At 32.5% G+C, this 21151-nt stretch overlaps 1 protein-coding gene and 1 pseudogene across 1 annotated transcript in view; both read right to left on the minus strand.

The window, feature by feature from the left end:
* Positions 1–21151, minus strand: part of CRPPA (CDP-L-ribitol pyrophosphorylase A) — a 218738-nt gene that overhangs the window by 10945 nt on the left and 186642 nt on the right. The gene's annotated exons all lie outside the window — the stretch shown is intronic.
* LOC118610846 lies at positions 19743–19859 on the minus strand (annotated as a pseudogene).

Below are 21151 nucleotides of genomic sequence, written 5' to 3' on the forward strand. Positions count from 1 at the left end.
TATATCCATAGTAGGTACTCATCAAATACTAACTGGATTAATTTACTAATTGCTTCTATAAAGATATGGCTTTATATATAACTATTAAGACATCTTTGAAACATCAAAGTTTTTAGATAAAAGAGATTTCATTATGGAAATAACTCCTTAAACATAAAATTAAGAAAAAAACTTGTATCTGTACTTGGAAACTAGAATTATGTCAAAAGCTAGAATTCTGAGCTACATGATTCCCCCTTCTATGAAAGAATACCTGGTCTGGGAGGTAAGTATAAGGCTCATTGATAAATTAACACTAATATACTCAAGTTAGGGGGATAATAGTAGATAATGAAGTGGGATTCTCTTAGACGAGGTGGCCGTATAAGCAAAAAATCTATATACTGGGTGAGGGTTGGGCAATGGATACTGTTTGTACAATGCATGAGAAATAATAAGAGAAACAGAAAGATTATTCAGAAGTGTTTCTGGCGTTAGTAGAAAAATTATTGACAATTTCTCTTAAAGCGGAAAGTCTGGTTAAATTTTCCCATAAAATATAATTAAAAATTTTTAATTACAAATTTAATGCAAGGAAATAATTAAAATGGGCAATTCAAACATATTCACCTGGTAGCAATGTGTGTGTGTGTGTGTGTGAGAGAGAGAGAGAGAGAGAGAGAGAGAGAGAGAGAGAGAGCGAGCGAGAGAGCGAGAGAGAGCGAGAGACAGTCAGACAGAGATAGACAAAGACAGAGACCGATAAAGACGGAGAAAGAGAGAAAGATAGAGACAGAGAGACATAGAGACAGAGAGAGAGAGAGAGAGAGAAGGAAAAAGCTCTTCAAAGCTCTTCTTATTGTAGAATTCCAATTAATAAATTTGGAAAGACTGATGAAATAGGAAATCACCATTCGAGAAGCACTACCATATAATTGTTTCCAGTAAGAATCATCAGTATATGCTAAAATTAGCATGCACAATTATGATAGCTGGTATATTTACATAGTCTCAAGATATCTCCCCACAAGATATTTATTAATTATATAGTGGAAAAAATAACAAATTTTCAGTGAAGAAATGTGGCAGGCACCACCTTAACTAAGTGATCACAATTGACATCAACCATAATGAGACACAAGGACATCGTGTACCCTCAGATATGATGCACTGAGAAGAATACAACATTACTTCTGTAGCATTCTTGCCAAGAATGCATAGCCTGTGTTTATTCATGAGGAAACATCAAACAAACTTAAATTGAGAGACATTATACATTATAACAGGCCAGTATTTATCAAAAGTGCAAAGTCATGAAAGACAAAGACTGGTGATGTGTCCCAGATTAAACAAGACTAAAAAGAGATGACAACAAAATGCACCATGTGTCCCAGTACTGGATCAACTAGAAAAAAATAGTGGGAAAACTGACACAATGTAGTAAGATTTGTAGATTAGATAATGGTGTTATATCAATGTTCATTCCCTGATTTTCATACTGTGATGATATAAGATGTTAATATTGGGGATTCTGGGTCACGGGGATACGGGAATTATTTGTACTATTTTTCTTAATTTTATTAAATGTATTGGGTTGACATTTATTGGTTAATAAAATTATATAGATTTCAAGTATACAACTCTATAATACCTCATTTGTACATTGCATTGTGTGTTCACCACCAAAGTAAAATCTCCTTCCATCACCATATATTTGACCCCCTTTAACTTTATCTACCTTTCACCACCACCTTTCCCTCTGGTAACCACTAAACTGTTGTCTCTGTCTATGAGTGTTTGTCTGTCTTGCCTGTTTGTTGCTTTCAGTTTTATATCCCACATAGGAGTGAAATCGTATGGTTCTCAACTTTTTCCATCTGACTTATTCTCCTTAGCATGATATTTTCAAGATCCATCCATGCTGTAAATGGTGGTATTTCATCTTTTCTTATGGCTAAATAGTATGTCACTGTATATATGTACCACATCTTCTTTAGCCAATCATCTATCAAAGGACACTTTGGTTGTTTCCATGTCTTGGCCACTGTGAATAAAGCTGCAATGAACACAGGGGTACATATATCCTCACAAATAAATGTTTTCAATATTTTGTGGTAGATACCCAGAAGAAGATTGCTGGGTCATATGGTAATTCTATTCTTAATTTTTTGAGGAACCTCCATACTGTTTTCCACAGTAGCTGTACCAATTTACATTCCTGCCAGAAGTGTATGAGGATTCCTTTTTCTCCACAACCTCGCCAACACTTGTTATTACTTGTCTTCTTGATAAGAACCATTCTAACACATGCGAGATGGCATATAATTATGGTATTGATTTGCATCCCCCTAATAGCTAGCGACGTTGAGCATCTTTTCATTTATCTATTGGCCATTTGTAAGTTTTCTTGGGAGAAATGTCTGTTTAGGTCCTCTGCCATTTTTTAGTCAGATTGTTTGTGTTTCTGTTGTTGAGTTGTATAAGTTCTTTATATATTTTAGATATTAGCCCCTTATCAGAGGCATTGATTGTAAATACCTTCTCCCATTCAGTTGGCTGCTTCTTTGTTTTGTTGATGGTTTCTTTAGTTGTACAACAGCTTTTTAGTTTGATAAAGTCTCATTCATTTGTTTTTTGCTTTTACTTCCCTTGCCTTTGAGGTCAAATTCATAAAATCCTAAGACCAAGATCTACAAGTTTAGCACTTATATTTTCTTTTATGTATTTTATTGTTTCAGGTATTATGTTTAGGTCTTTGATCCATTTCAAGTTAATTTTTGTATATGGTGACAAACAGCAGTCTAGTTTCATTCTTTTGGATGTGGCTTCCCAATATTCCCAGTACTATTTGTTAAATAGGTTTTCCTTTCTCCATTGTATGTTTCTGGCTCCTTTGTTGAAAATTATTTACTCATATATATGTGGGTTTATTTCTGAGCTTTCAATTGGTCTGTGTCTCTTTTTTCTGCCAATACCATGCTGTTTTGATTACTGTCACTTTGTAGTATAATTTGAAACAGGATATGATATCTCCAGTGTTGTTCTTTTTTCTCATGATTGCTTTGGTTATTTGAGATCTTCTATGATTTCACTCAAATCTGATGATATTTTATTCTATTGCTTTAAAAAAAACACTACTGGGATTTTGATGGGGATTGCATTAAATCTGTATGTTACTTTGGGTAATAACCATTTCAACTATGCTTATTTTTCCAATTCATAAACAAAGAATGTTCCCATTTCTTTGTATCTTTAATACCTTTAATAATGTCTTATAGTTTTCAGTGTATGAGTCCTTCACACCCTTTGTTAAGTTTATTCCTAGGTATTATATTCTTTTTTGTTGCAATTGCAAAAGAAATTTTTTTTATTTCTTTTTCTGAAATTTCATTGTTAGTGTATAGGAACACAATGGATTTTTGTATCCTGCAACTTTACTGTATTTCTTTACTGTTTCTAATATTTTTTGGTAGAGTCTTTAGGGTGTTCTATATGAAGAATCATGTTGTCTGCAAAAAAGGGACAATTTGACATCTTCAGTCTGGATGTCTTTTCTTTTTCTTCTTGCCTGAATGCTCTGGCTAGGACTTCCAGTACTGTTCTGAATAACAATGACGATAGTAGACAGCCTTATCTTGTTTCTAATCTTAGAGAAAAGCTTTTAGTTTTTCACCACTGAGAACAAAAAATAGCTGAGTGCTTGTAATATACGGCCTTTATTATGTTGACATACTTTCCTTCTATACCCATTTTATTGAGTGTTTTAATCATAAATGGATGTTGTATCTTTGTGTTATTTTTTTAATTTCTCATTTTATACAAAGTCAAGCTAATATATATTAAATCATCACTGACTTTAAGTTAAGAAAGGAAAAGGTAAATAAATATGCATATAAAATTCAATAAATAATCAGCAGTAGTAAGAAACAAGATTATACTTTAAAAAATCACTAGGGAAAAAAAGTAAAGAAAATATAATACACCGTATGAGGTAAATTCCATTACTTAGCAACCTAAACCAAGAGAGGTTAAAAAACTTGTCCATAGTTGCATAGACAGATAATGAATGAAAAAATCAGACTTGAAACCAAAATCAGAATCTATAGAGTCTAAGCACTTAACAACAGCATTAGAGACATTCTTATCTAAGAAAACATGCTTCTATATGACTATTTAAAGTTCAGATTCATTATTTTTTTTTTTGCTCTGCTTAATAGCAAATTAGAAATATAATCCCTCTCGAGATTTTTAAATGACTCAGGAACAATAAATAGGCTGTATGGTCTGCCTCCACAACTGTAAAAAAAAATACCAATTTATGTTTTATGACATGAAAACAAACTGATGAGAGAATTAAATCTCTTGGGTCAATAATAATAACAAATTCTAATTTGTACATTGGGACACTAATTCCAGAATTTGTAACATCCAGACAAAAGGTAGAAGCAAGCATTATTCAGTGACTATTAATGGAGAAATTAAAAAACAGAGTTCTGTAAAACAGATGTAAGGGACATAAAGCAAATATTTATTGAGTTAAAATGTCATTTTGTCTTATAGTTTACATTGTCGTACATGTACATTGCAAAGGTAAGCAGGAAGCCTTGTCAATTTCAGGAACTGTCATGCCATAAAACAGTAAGTCATAAAGAACAACAAATACCAGAATCATGTTGCTAGAGCAAAAGCAAAAATAAAAATTTAAACCAAAACACACATTGATTTAACTGTCACAGTTGGTTGGGTTTGGCATGATCCCTGGCAGGATCTGTTGTATATTGAGAAGTGATGAACGTTTGCTTTCTCTGCCGACATGTTTTCAGTGAGGTGTAGAGTATAGGAAAGGCTAAGCAACATTTTTAATGATTGCTCCAGTATTTTAATAAACTGAAAAAGATCTGAGGCGAACACAAAGAAGCAGTGCACTAGAAATCTCCTGTGCGCCCTGGAAAGCTTACAAAGGCAACACTAACATGTTTCCATTCACTCAGCCTAGAGCATCATTCTCTGGTTTCCTGAATATACTAATTTCATAAAGAATAATTTAAGTGTTATATAGAACACACACAATCAAAAGGAAAAGAAGGGCTACAAAATCTTTCTTCCTTTTGTTTATTCGTTCTGATTGGGATTGGAAGACCTTTAAAAGACAAATAAATGCCTGATGGCTATAAATAATTAAAATACTAGCAAAGAGGAGTAATAATTACAAGAAAAAATGTGTGTCTGGACTATACCCGTCTAAGGAAAAGAATGAGACACTTGTGAATACTGAACACTAAATCATGAAAGCAAAAAAAAAATGATAATCTTTATAGGAATACATTAAAAGACAGTTAAAAGTAAACCCTCATTCAGTGATAGAAAGTGTATATGCATCATTCTTATAAAAATACAGTCCTCATATAGAATGAAATATTTATTTCCATAACTTGAAATATGAAAGGAAAGCATGCACTAAAAAATCTAGCCTGCTCAGATTTGTTTAGTTTGGATTTCAGTACTTTAGTTGGAAATAAGTTCTCATGATTGTGGGACAAAAACAAAGCAAAAACATACACTCACAGAGATTACCTAGAAAGACTATAGCTTACAATGGCATTCTTCTAGATATTATTATATTCCTCATTTCTGAAAGTAAGTCTTGTGAAATTTAGGAAAAGAAAGGTAGGGAAGGTTTGTCTAAGCATTAGGGAAAAAGCCCTGGGGTTTGTTCTTCATGTTTTCAATCATCAATACTGCAGGAACATCCTCATTACAATTATTTTCAATCTGAGGAAACGATGTCACGTACATGTTACCTTTCTACCTTAAACTAATTTTGTGGTGGATAGAAGAAATAAAGTAGATGTTTTACAAGAGAAACAAAATAGATTTGTTTAATCACACAGGAAAAAAATTATTGTTCTCAATTACGCATATTTTAGACATATGATTATTAGAGAACATAAGATTGTCCAAAGAGTTTTCATTATCTCATAACATTAGTTTGGTTGCTTGTTTTTTTTTTAAAAAAAATAAGAGGTATGGAAAGATTTTAAATATAAGTGATACGTGTTATATTTTAATATGCTTAATATTTAAACACTAAGAAATGACACTAAGCTTCTAAGTAGTTCTTCTTCCCTTCATAACAGTTAGTTGTCGTTTCCTGCAGTCTGCTACATTGCTAATTTCTAGGGCATATCAAACAGAAAAAATTCAGTGTAAGTTATAGAAGAGGAATATTGAATACAGATGAACCATAAGGAAATAAAATTTCAGATAAGTCTAAAAGCAAACGATATTAAATCCATGAGGGTCTATCTTCTCTGTCAGGAAACAATATTCAAAACCCCAATAACTTAGAGCTCTGTTTAGCAACATGCACTTTCACACTGACCACAAGAGGTCGAGGATATTCTTTTAAATAACTGTTTTATGGGTCTTAGCTGAGGACTGCCCAACATTCTGGCAACCAGTAAATACCATATAATTGTGATGATGAACTCTAATGAATTGCATGGCAAGTTGTGTGGTGCTTAAGAGGCATGGAAAGGAGTCAGTGTGCTACAGTAAACTCTACGGATATCCATGAATTGGTAATTTAAAAGAGATAATGAATTTGTGAGGTTTTAACTGCTTTATTTACAATTGTCTACATTTTAGAAAAATATCTTGACGGATTGAGAATAAGTACATAAAGGTTTTAAAAATGTGACAAAATAAGATTTCAACAAATAAATATAAATAAAACAAAAAAGTAATAAATTTGACTTAAAACCACTCATCCTAATTTGAAACTGATAATTGCCTCTTTTCAAGGGCTATTCAAAATCTTAATACCTGAAATAACATTTAAAATATAATCTCCTTTGTATCCTGCTACTTTACTGAATTCTTTTATAAGGTCTATCAATTTTGGTGGATTCTTTAGATTCCACTTCTGGGTAATTATCCCCAGAAAACTAAAACATTAATTTAAAAAGATATACGCACTCCTGTGTTCACTAGAGCATTATTTATAATAACTAAGATATAGAAGCAACCTAATGAATGAATAAATATAGCACACACACACACACAAACACACACACACTGAATATTACACAGCAATAAAAAAGAATGAAATCTTGCCATTTGAAAAACATGGATGGACCTAGAGGGTATTATGCTAAATGAAATAAGCCAGACACATAAAGACAAATACCACATGGTTTCATTTATATGTGGAATCTAAAACAAAACAAAACAAATGAATGAGCAAAATAAGATAAAAAACAGATTCATAGAAACAGAGACCAGAAGGATGATCGCCAGAAAGGAGGAGGATAGGGAGATGAATGAAAAAGGTGAAAGAAAAGATAGTTAATAATATTGTGATAAGTTTGCACAATGACAGATTATTACTAGAATTAGCAGTGATCAAATTGTAAAGTATAAAAATATTAAATCATTATACTGTACACTTGAAACTAATATAACCGATATATTTTATACCAATGGTACCTAATTAGAAAAGTAGAATATAATGTAATTTCTTATTTTCATTATGGGATAGTTAGAAAAAGCACAAAAGAAAGAGTGGTTTATTTTTTGAAACTAAAAAAAAATACAATCTTTTAAAACTGCAAAGAAACACAAAACAAGACTTTTTATTACTTTAAATATAGTAACTATTCAATTTCCTTTTTTTTTTTCCAGTTATAAAACAGTACCCAAGCATAGCCTCCACCATTTACTCCGGGGCCATCTAGATAATATACAATTCATTTAAAAATAGCTCATTTCTTTCAGGCAACCTACCAGAATAATTTAGAAGCTCATTAAAAATAAACTCAAGGAATCAACTAGATAGTAATCACCATAAATTTGAAGAAAATGTGAGAATGATAACAACCAAGACAGGGTGTACTTTCGAGGATGGGATTGCAAGTAATGAGAACTATAATGATGAACTCTTTGGACTGCCACCCCAACCTACTGCTATGTCATAAGTTCTAAATATCTTTAAAGAAGAAATCAATTACTTTTTAACTTTAAAAAGCAGGTTGTCTGATGCATTATGGCTTGAGAATATAAAAGAAGAACAAAGCTTTATTTTTGTAAGGATGTCTTATTTTATAAATCATGTTACTCCATTCACAGTTACTAAATTTCCATTGTGGATATACACAGTATTATATAAGAAATTATGAGGTACACAGAAATGTGTTAACAGGTATCATTTTTAAATGTAATATCTGGAAGAGAAATGATCAAAGAGGGATTGGAGCATGGGTTCCCAACCTTAGCATTATTGTCACTTTGGGCTGGATAATTGTTATAGGGGATTGTCCTGTGCTTTGTATGATGTTTACCATCATCCATCCATAGTCTCTGCTCACTAGATACCCAATGCACTGCATGTGCGGTTGTGAAAAATATCTCCAGATATTGCCCAATGTCCCCTGGGGGCAAAACTGCCTCTGGTAGAGAACTATCAGATCAGAGGTAGGGAAGTAATTGTTTTTAGATATAAAGTAAGGGAGATCTTTACTAAAGTAATGAGGACTCAAAATACATAATGAACACATATACAGAATTCCCTTATTGATTCAAATTGCCAGTCTTTGCAATGGGAAAATATTACTCAGAAAAGGGACATTACAGAAAAAGTATATATTTTAATAAGGTGAAGGGAGGTGTGGCAAAGAGACATGGAAAAAGGGGCTGATTTCCTCAAATGAAATCTAAGTCCACAGAGAACAATAGTCGATCACTTAGGAATTTTTTTTCTGAAGTTCTAATAGACATGTAAAAATAAAAATAGAAGTGAGTGAAACAGAAAAGGTCTGAACTATGGGCAATCCTGATACTTCTAAATGTGCTTTTTAAAATTATGACTGAATTACATCCAGGCCATAATCAAATTTACTCATCAAAATATTAGAAACATTCCTAAAAAGTTTCACAAAATTAAATCTAATCATAGAACAAAGGTATCTTGAGAAGTTCTATATTTAAGTAAAAACTACCAAACTTCTGAAATATAAAGAATAATTTTGTAGTAGGATTACTTCCTAATATGCCTGCTTTGGAGTCTGGATTTTTATATTGTATTTCCTTAAAAGTGGAACACACTATTAAAAAAGTAAGTAAATAATACTAAGTGTCTTTGGCCAATATCTCAAAACCATTTTAGTCCAGTATACTTAAGCAAAGATGGAGAATTTTCTGCTTTTTGATGATCATGTTTTTATCATTACAGTCAGATGCTCTTGGAAATGCTCACAACAAAACAGAAAATCTGTAAAGGGATATTTTAAGTAGACATAATTTCACATATATGCCCAGAAGGTTTTAATAAATCTGAACAAGTACAGTGTCAAGCAAAATGTTAATCTGTACCTCTGTGAAGACCTCTGTTTGACTGGTCCTTCAATATTTTGTGGTTAGGTAAGACTTTATTATATAAACGATATATTGAGCTTTATGCCTTGTAATTATGTTAAGTGTTATTTGTGAAAGTTCCTTCAACTTTTTTGGAATTTTGTTTCCTCAGCTGGCAGCAATTACAGATTCAAAGACCACCAGAAATAATCCCTCAGCCCTTTTAGGATCCACAAGCTTGTTATGAACACATAAGCAAGCGTGCAGGAACACTACACTCCGATTATAACGAGGCCAGAGGGAAGGTTACTCTTCCCATTAAAAAAAAAACAAAAAACAAAAAACAAAAAACAAAAAATAAAAAAAAACCTGCTCATAAATGATTCAAAGGCCAAAAGAGAAATGATAATTCTACCAACATATACAACTTTATTTGAAATCAGAGCTGCCCTATGCAAGATTTTGAACTTTGAAAGTAACAGCTCACACAAATTACTGACTACTTCTGCCCAGTCAGTACATTCATCTAACAAGGCTATTTCCATATGAGCAACCACAAACATTTCTGGCTTCGGTTGTTAATCTCCCATGAAAAACTATTTCCATACTATTTTTAACTTGTATATGGCAATGATTATCTGTTTATCTCCAAAGCATATAAACTCTTACAGTGTCCTTTATAATGTATTTATACCATTTTCCCTTCCATGTCCTTGGCAGATGGAAGTATTCACATCTTTCTCCCAGGAACAAAAGTTGAGAAGCACATTGCTTTTCCGACAAAACTGGCTCCTCTTTGTCTACCAAATTCTTACACTATTAGGTCCACTTCTTAATAGCTTTTCAAATTCAACTTCTTAGATTAAAAAATGCAATTGTGTGATACCTGAAGCCAATTGATATGAAAGAGTTGATTAAATGGCAAATGAAATTCATAATTCACCTTGAACACACACACACACACACATATATATGTTATGTATTAAATATTTAATAATAAATATATATAATATATATAAACTTATTATATATAATATTACATATATGATAATATATATTAAATATATACACATTAGATATTAAATGTTTTACTATAAATCAGAACTTGAATTTTAAAAGCATAGAAATCCTTTCAAAATATTAAAATAAGAGATCTGATTGTAAGATTTCTTACATACGTATTACCAAATGTTTTAAATTACCTCATTTAATATACTTAATATCCATATGATATGAATATTCTTTTATCTTTACAGATGAGAAAAATAAACTTTAGAAAAATTAAGTATCTCATCCTGGTTTACAGAGCAAATAAATGATGGTCCTGGGTATTAAATCTAGTTCAATTTGAATTTCAAAAATAACTTTTTTCCTATGATTCTGTGCTCTATCCTTTTTGAAGTTCAAAAAGAACCCAATTACCAAATAGACTGACTTCTAATAGGTAAAACCAAAACAGAGTTATAAATTAATGCAAATAACTGCAAAACAACATATGTTCTTTATTCTTAAGGAATTCATAGTTTAGTGTTGGAGACAAAACTTTTTATTTCCATGGTGTCTTTTAGAGTTTTCTCCACTGCATCAAATAGATGGAATGTCAACACTACAGAGAGAAGGTTTCATGGAAGAAAACAGATATCCATGGTTTATTGGGATGGAGTGAGAGCAGTGGGAAGATATATCTATCTATCTATCTATCTATCTATATATATATATACACACACACACACACACACACATATATGTAGATATATATACACTCATATACATACATGTGTATATAAATACATTACTCTTACATGTAAAAAAATAAAATTATATGATATGCTTTATTTATATTAGTATATACTAATATTAGTTAAAATCTTAATGACATATAATATAAATATATTATAAAAGCATATATACACACACATATATATATATATGATACATCTTCCCACTACCCTCCTCTTACTTCACCTTAATAAACAATAGATAACCACTTTCTTCCATGAAACCTCTGTGAAGAGCTGATGTCCCTCCCATGTGTTCGATAAGTGCACACACACACACACACACACACACACATGTATATATCATATGTGATCACATTATATATATCAATATATGTATGTATATATCTTATTTTAAAATTTATGTCTAGATTATGATGTCTAAAATTATTCCCTATATCTGAGAGCTCTGAGCTCTATAATTTGGGCCAAATTCAAATTCACTAAGATAATTTCTTAAAATACTATACTATAGAAAACAAGAAAGAACTGAAATGTTTGACTCCAGTAATCTGTACTATAACCTTTTTGATGTGGTTAACTGTGGGAAAGGAGTGGAATGGATGGATAAAAAGGGCCTTTTGCTCTTTAGCAGATATACTTCTGTATTTTTAAATTGTTTTATTAAAAACATTGACTCACATTAATTTTTTTAATGATAACAATACCAAAGATATATGGTATTCAAAACTACCTACTCAAAAGAGGGCTAAATTTTAGAGAGCTATATAAAAATCTCCCCTTATTGGCATATGATTATACTATATAATAGTAAATTTAATTTTCAATTATCTTAATCCATCAAGAGGTGTAATTTTTCATTTTTAACTTCAACTGACAATTGTGTTGAAGGGAAAACTCGAATTTTTCATTAGAATATCCACTGCTTTGGAGGTTCTATTTTTTTCCATAATAATTTCATATAGAAAAATAACTTGAGGATAAACTTAATGAATAATTCTGAACCAGATTTAAAGATAGCTATGACCTTTGCCTTTTCATTAGCATATAGCATGCAGTATACAAGCAACCCATGACGAATTACATAGTGTATGCTTACAATTATAACCTTGCACACAATATGAACACGGAGTACTGATTAAACTACTCTTTATTAAAACTTCAGGAAAATATCCTATAGGAAAAATATTATAAAACATAAGCTTTATTAATTTTTAAAGTGACCAAAAAAAAGTTAATGAAGTATTAAAACAACAATATAACTAACAGGCTATAAAAATAAATAGAACATAAAGTATGTCAGCTATTCATATATATCTGACATATGACTCTAACCAAATGAACCTTTTCTAGATATAGATATTTATGTGAAAACAAGATCATCATTTCTAGAGAATGTCTGCCATTTACTTACTATCTACAATAATAATTCAGATAGGACAAATAATTTACAGTTTAAATATCTATAATTTTTTAGAAAAGGATTTGGCGATTGGAAGGTAGAACTAGCAAAACCACTATAATTTGGGGTGAGGGGTCAAAGTTAAAGCTATCCCTGAGTATAACCCGAGAAATGTAAAGCAATAAATTTGAAGTACTTTCACAAACTATTAACCAAGAATGTTTTCGAATCATTCCTGAGTCTTTAAGAAATCATCAGAGAATATCCAAATTATATTGCAAATTCACATTTACCTGTATTGACCTGTGTTTCATGTTTTATTTTACGTTAATGAGGTATGTGAGCTTATTATAACTGCAACCCCTATACAAGCTCCAAAACATAAACACAAGGAAAAAATATAACTTAATGGCCCTAAAATACTTTTCTAGTTATATAAAAACAGATACATACTATGAAATCATTTTTTAAAAAAAGACAAATTCTTCTTTAAAATTGTGGTGGTCTTTGACTGATGGTAGAGAATAAGAATCATTAGTTAAAATAGCCACTAAACATTTTAAAGGACCTATGCACTCTACGAGAGGTTCCTATCATATGGGGAAGCCGTACAGCCATTCACTTGGGAAGAGGTCCTGTAGAGCACAGGGAAGACCATAAGGAGAGGAAACGGGTGCTCTAGTCGAAGTCCATGATGTAAGAACACTGTGACTTTGGGTGTCTCATTAAACTTCGCCTATTCTCATTTCCTTTTTCAGCTGCAAAACAGACACAACAAACCATGATGTGTCCACCCCTGAACCTGCCCTACCCACACCAGAACTTTTCTAAGGTTTAAATGTGAATTCTGAGAAAGTCCTGATGAAATATAACATCTTATGTTGTTGTCATATACGTTTTATCACTGATTCTCTTTATGCTACTAGAGAAATTAAAGTTAAATTAAAGTAATTTATATCATGAGGCTTTTTTATATCATGAAGTTACTCAAACACTTGCTATAATTTACTAATATTTACTATAATATTTACTCAAATATTAAAATAATTTAAAATAGAAATATGATACAGAAATCAGATCCTTTTTTTCTTTCTTTTGCAACTAGATTACACTTGTCTTCAGATCCCTGGTGCCTGGCACTTAAAAATTGATCAATAAAGGAAGGAAAGAATGCAAAATGTATTTTGTGTTATCCAGACTGACATCTGCTATATGGCTTAAGAGTTAATGTAACTTAAATAATCTCAACTTATATATTTGGCATAATTTTCTATTTTGGAATTTCATAACTATCTACAGTTGAATTGTTTTTAACCGAGCAGAAAACCTGCTACAAAATAGAGACAGGTGCCATGATTAACAGATTTAATCTGGCCAGGTATATTTCTCATGGACATAATTAAATTTAGGACTACTATTACTCTGTCATCATTAAAAGTCATTAAAAAAATTTAAGTAGAATTATTGCCCTTGGAAAAGTATACCCAAAGGAATACCATACAGACTAGAGAACAAAAATGTACCATATTTGTTGTTCACCAACTTAACTATTATCTTTCCTTTCCTTTATTCATGCAGAGTACTAGGCAGAGACACACAAAAAACTTAACTGTAAAGTTGAAGAGTCTCAGCTAAAGAACTGGGGAAGAGGAGCAGCAGTGAAATCTTCCTTCTCTGGCCCACTCTCCACCCACACAAGCCCTGTAAGGAATCTGTCAAATCTTTCTGTAGGGCATAGTTTGAAAACCACAGCTTTAAATTATCTTTTTTATCTCAATCCAATAAGAATACCCTTTCTAATTTACAGGGAAACTTTTATGAGTTTTAAATATTTCCCACCATCACCTCCTGTATATCAGTTTCAACAATCCAGGTCACGTCTATTTAGAAATCTCTGCCATTTTTAACAAATAGATTTTGTTTTGTTTTGTTTTTACATTTGGGGTTCATGAACTGCTGAGATCTATGCATTCATTTTTTTAAACAACTATTTTTGAGCCTCCAGTACTAAAGATAGGTATGAAACACTTCACAAGAAAAAGGAATTAATGTACAACATTTTGCATGTTAATGTCTAAAACGGTCAACGGGCCGGAGGTTAAGATCTTTACTGATTTGATCCTCCCAAATTGTTTGCCCATTCAGTGTCCTGTTTCCTGCATCTTGCCCCTTCTGCATCAGTTAGAATCCTATGCCATAAGTCAGCAAACTACTATGGTCCTCAGAACAAATCAAGGCTACCTCCTGTTTTTGCAGCTAATGTACTATTGGAACACAGTCATCTATCCATTTACTATTAGTTGGCTGCTTTTGCACTACAACAGGAGAACTGAATACCCACAAAGCCCCTATATTTTCTTTTATCTTTTATAAGAAAAATAAAACTAATTTTTAACAAGTTACAAAAAATAATTTTGAATCTAAGCTTTAATGATACAATTTCTTAAATATTTAATCAATGCTTGACATCTGAATTTTACACAAAATACCAAGAATGAATGTTTCTATACTTTGCTTCTCTAATTTGTGAAATGAGTTTTAAAAAACAGACCCTAAATGAGCTAACGGCTGTATAGAACTTTTGATTTAGGTTTCTACAAAGACTAACAATCCAAAACATTAAGCTCAAGAGATTTAAGTGAGTGATGTAAATATGAATATTAAAACATTTTATTTTAAGAGGCATACTAAAAAGACATCCTATATCATCTACCATTCACTATAAGTCTTATCCTTCCCAGGCTAGTAATTATCTGAGTGTTAGGAAGATTATTTATTTAACTGCATTTGAAATTGCTTGATAAAAAAATCCCTGGTGAGGCATTTGTATAAGTTATGTCAGGCAAGCCTAAATTTTACTGAGTACAAAATATGCACATACTCATCTACCAAGTCCAAACATTCGATTAATATTCAATATTAATTTAAATATAGGACCACACTGTATGTGAAAAAGTTTCTAATTTTAAGAATAAAGTTCTATATTATATTAAAGAGAGTGTATAGGAAGAGAACGTCTTTATACATTGAGATGCTTGGTAATTTAAATATAAACGCTGATAAAACTGTTGAATTTTAAGCAAGTTGTGAGCACACAATTGTTCCAAAATAGGTCCCATTTCTTAAGAAAAGTAAAGTGTATGACAAGATTTTCCTAGGTTTGCATTCACATAGTAATATTTTAAATTCCTTTGGCTACCTTCCCAGCCTACTCAAAATGCAACATCTACATTAAAAGTGTAGATCTGTAATAAATCTACTCAAGAATAATGTATAATTCAAAAGTCTATCCTATGATAAGTTCTAATTAGGTTTTAAGCACATTTAGATTTTAGCACATCAATCTATTATAAAATCGCCAGAGCAAAGAGTAACGAATCTTGATCTTAGTTCACTTTTAACTTATTTTCTTCATGTTCAGATGGGACTGTAATAAGAAGCACAGAGATGATTTAATGATGACTAATAAATGCCTGAAATAGATCAAGAAAAAATTATAGTAAACATTTGTAACTGGGTAGACTTGGTAGTATTATACTCTATGTGAAGCTCATGGTTGCAAAATAATGTGAGAAAAAATAAAAGATATTCCTTATTTTGTAATGGGCCCAGTTGATGAGTACAGAGCACCGAGAATGGTGCATGGCATGTGGAAAGCAGCATACAAAGCTTCTAGCACATTCATTACCACTACAACCATCACTATCATCCCGTCTTAGAAATAAAACAACATGAACAAACAAACAACAAAATTATTCATCTACGAAAAATTTCCTCTCTAGGAGTACAACACTTAAAATTCAAAATATTTAAATGTATGCTTCTGTGTATTTAGAGGTGAAAATTTCCACTACTCAAGAAAGATTTTGGAAGACACCCAAGGAATTAAAAACTTATGGAACAATTTTGAGACCAAAGTTACTAGAAACATAAGGCCAGAAAAGTGAATCCTACAGACATGTATAAGATCTTTTTAAGTCAGGGATAACTAACATAATAAGTTTATCCATAGAAACAAATTCACGACTACCTGAAGAGAAATACAAACAATGTCACTGGATGTTCAACTGCCACCAAAGGAATCCTTGAACTCAATATTTAATTCTGATTGAAGTAATGTTAACAAGGTTTATTTCTCTCTCACAGGGAATGACTGGCTATGGTTTCTGCAAATAAGTGCAAAGTACGAATGTACCTATCATCATTGTCTCTTCATAGCAGCACAACACAGTGACAGTGGTATGGACAATGGGATTAGGAGATGTGGTCAGATATTTTAGCTGGGGGATTTAGGGCAGTTTTCCAAAAAGGTATTATGAGGGAGAACACCAAGGAAACTACTCCAGCTCCTGGTTAAGAAGCCAACAGCACCTGAATTACAGTGGTGACCACAGGAGTGAAAAAAAAAAAAATGCCAGAAATATAGAATTAGACTTCAGAGCATTGACTTATTAGCTCTAGGGTACTAAGGAATAATCAGGGGTGATTCTTAGAGGTATTCAAGTAACTCAAAGAAAAGTAGCTCTCCTAACAAACAGGGGAGTTAGGAGAATACAATGGTTGAGATTCCTCGTCTGTAAAACTGGAATGAATACTACCTCATGGATATAGAAAGAGAGAAAGCATGAAGACGTGCACGGTAGCATACAAAATCAGTCCTTCCACACTCTGGCTTCGATTGTCTAAATGGAGTTGATGATCCTTGGGAAATATATGGTGATAATATTTGCGATCAAGGGGAAATTGATTCACATAGCTAATTTATAGTCTCATAGAGTAAACTTTACATCTGATTTATCCAATGGATTAATGTTACAGAATTAAATTAACAGGTAATATATGTAATTAAGTTTTCCATAAAACTATTATAATTTAGGACTCAAATATAGTTCTAGAAAATTATGAATATCCATAAAATTAAAGATGTCATACATGAATTTTAGTAATCACAAACACTGAAAACAGGCAAGTTAGAATAAATCAGTACATAATAATAATAATAAGTAAATGTAAAAAAAACTTATGCAATTAAAGATATGATGATGATCTAAAATCTCTCAGAAATACCATAAAAACCTTTCTAAACCTATGTGGTTCTCTACCTGCAAAATGTAAAGAAGGAAAGAAAGGAACTAACTGAAAATTTCATTGAATTTTTAAAGTTGCAGGACTTCTTTCGCGATCTCCAAGCCACAAGCCCCTAGACACTGTTTCCTCATGTGTAAATTTCCAAGTAAGGTTATCATGTATCATGTATCAAGTATCATATGTTTTGTGATAAAAAAACAAACAAACAAACAAACAAAAAACAGTCATGGTCAACAAAGTGTGGTAAATTCTGGGTTAAATTGGTTTCTTCACTACCTGACTACCCAAGAGTCTTTTATATGTGAATACAAACCTTGAATCTCATGAATGGAATACAGTGGCATCATTTTGCAAGGAAATGTCACCATGCAGTCATTCTCTTTTTGGTGGAGAAAGAACACAACACACGGATAATCTATACCTTAGGTGACTTCATCTAAGTTTCCAAAATTTCTGTCATTGGAGCCTCATAAGAACCAGGGAAGAAGGCAGGACAGATGAGGATCCAATGACTAGTGATGAGAAAATTTAAATTCAAAGAGATAATGCAAGCTAAAAATGGTAAGATTTACCTTTAAATGTTCTGAATCTTGAGCAAGCACTATAGCTTCATTAACTGAGACAAAATTTCTGATCTCAAGAATACCACCTTCAAGTGGGGAGAGACTCACATCTCTTCCAAATATGACATTCTGTTCTACTCTGTAAAACAGCCATGGTATAGTTTACTGACTCTAACTTTGAAAAACTTATGCAATTTGAAACAGATTTCATAAGTTAAGCCTAAATGTAGAGGCCACTCAGTGTTATTAAAGCTTGTGCCAAGTAAAGTTTTTGATATCCCAGTAACTTTCTGTGATTATCTAGATTCAAAGTTCTCTTGGAAGAGACTGCATGGTGTCTGGAAGACCAAGGAAGGCAAAATACTTTCAAAGATAAAATAATATTCCTGAAAGGACAATCAGCTGCTAGCCAGCTCTTCAACGACAACCTACACGAGATGCTCTTTAAAATTCTTGAGAAATTATTAACTGCATCTATTTAAGAGACAAAATGTATTTTGCACATATCTCATTTAAAATTGTAAAAATATACAGTCATTTATTCAATATCTTATATGAGAGACCTGGCCTCAATACCAGAAATTCCCCAGAAACTGAAGCCGAGGGTTCTTATGACTGATTAAATTCAGTCTTCAATCCTAATTCTAAAAAATCATCTCTCTCTCTTTCTCAATCTCTCTCTCCCCCCCCTCCTCCTTTCTCATTTTCTCTCTCCCCCCTCCTCCTTCCCCACCACCTCTCTTTTCCCCCACCCCTCAGAGACTAAGCCTTTATCCTGGATAATCAGCAATCCCTAAGATAGCAGAAGACAGTAGCCTGGACCTGACTAATGGTCACAAGGCCTGGACCTGTGACAGGCTAAAGATAACACCTTGACCTAAGTTGCTTCACTTCCTGAGCCCTAAGGTGGAACAACTCCCCTGGCTACTTTCCTGTGAAATTGAACTGTCCTCAAGACCTGAAGAAATGATGCATTATCCTTACTTCACCTCCAACCAATCATCTCCACTCTCAGCACAACCACAAACCTCTAACCCAGGTGTCTTTTGATTTTGCCCTATATAATCTATTCCCTAGAGGCATTAAGGAGCCAGGTCTTTGAGCGCTAGCTCACCTGTGTCTCCAGACTTGGCATCAATTCCCTAAATAAACCTTTACTTACTTTCTTTGCCATAAACTCCTATTCCGTCTCATTTGTCTGTCTTGCATGCAGGCAAAGGAACTCCTTTAATTCAGTAACAAAACCTCATTGTGATGTTATTTAAAACAGAGAAAATGATTTGTATTTTGTTAAAACACAAACCCACACATGCAGACATGCACACACAGATACACACATTTCATTATGAATTTTAGGAACTTCAAGATATACAAAGATTAGGGAAATCTCTTCACCAAGATCATGATATGTAGAACATGATTCCCCATATCTGAAGTACTTTATTATACTGTCGATATTCAAATAATTCATATGCCAATATATTCATAATCCTGTTATTATATTTAAAAATAAGTATATCCCCTTTTTGGAATCCCTAAATTACATTGCTAAACTTACCTCATTTTGGTTTGTTTGGTTAAAATTGTTGATGTTTAACCTACAAGGATCTTTTTAAAAACTGATAGTGCCCTAAGGCTTTCATTTAGTTATATTCACAACTACTCTAAATAACTAAACTATGATTTAAAATTATGAGCTTCCTACACTTGATCTTAGCCAAAAGGCCGAGAAGTGATGTGGGATATAATACTGAAAGCAACAAATGAACAAGACAAACAAACAGATTCATGGACACAGACAACAGTTTAGTGGTTACCAGAGGGAAGGGGGAGGAGCGGGGAGAAAGGTGAAGGTAAAGGGGGTCTAATATATGGTGACAAAAGGAAATGTAACTTTGAGTGATGAACACACAATGTAAAATACATATTATTGAATCGTATCCTTGAAACCTATATAATTTTATTAACCAATGTTACCATAATAAATAAAAATAAGTAAATACATAATAAATTTATTAAACTCTGGAAATTTTAACATTCCAGTATACAACTCCTTGTGTCATTAATATACAATACTTTGTTTCAAATCTCTTCTGACAATAACCTACAAATGAGCCTCACTACTGCTGAATATTGGTGGACTAGTTTTCTGTTTACTACCATAATTGATTACTACAAATTTAGTAGCTTAAAACAATATAAATGTATTATCTTATAGTTCTGTAGGTGAGAAGAATGACACAGGTCTCAGCAGAGTAAAGGCTCTGGGGGAGAATTCACTTCCTTACCTTTCATAGCTCCTTACCCGCGGTTGTTGGCTCATGGGCCACTACTGTCCTCACAGCCATCAATAGCAGGGCAAGTCGTTCTCACTTCGTATCGCTCTGACCCTCCCGCCCCCACTCTTCCACTTTAAGGACACTTACGATTCCATTGGGAGATTGTTATTCATCCAAATTATTCAAGATAATCTCCCTATTTTAAGGGCAGCTGACTGGCAACCTTATCAATATCTGCAAATGTAATTCTCCTTTGCTATATAAAGTAACATATTCACCAGTTCTGGGAGTTAGGACCTGGACATTCTTGGAGAACAGGTACTCTGCTTACTAGAGTTGGCCATAAGCTTACACTTAATATGCTGTTGGTCAGTATCTGTGTTTATCAGCAAAGACATTTTTATTTAAAGAATGTTTACTTTATTCATATAACTCATGAGTCTCCATGAGTGGAATACAGTCACATCATTTTCAAATGAATTTGACCTTGTAGTTATTCACTTCTTAGGGGAGCTTCAAATAACAAGTAAAACTATAAACAAACTGTTTATTTATAAAAAAAACTGAGGACAAAGCCTTAAGATCAGCTTGAGATCTTGAGCATAACTTGAGATTTCAGAAATTCTAATAGACACAATGAACTTTGCAATCGTCAAGTTTGAAATCATAAAACTAGGATGATCTCACAAGCATCATTCCTACCCTCTCTTATGAAGAGGCTTCTGGAAAAGCATTTGCCTGATAGACGCC

Source organism: Rousettus aegyptiacus, unplaced genomic scaffold (assembly GCF_014176215.1).
Source record: "Rousettus aegyptiacus isolate mRouAeg1 unplaced genomic scaffold, mRouAeg1.p scaffold_m13_p_13, whole genome shotgun sequence".
NCBI lineage: Eukaryota > Metazoa > Chordata > Mammalia > Chiroptera > Pteropodidae > Rousettus > Rousettus aegyptiacus.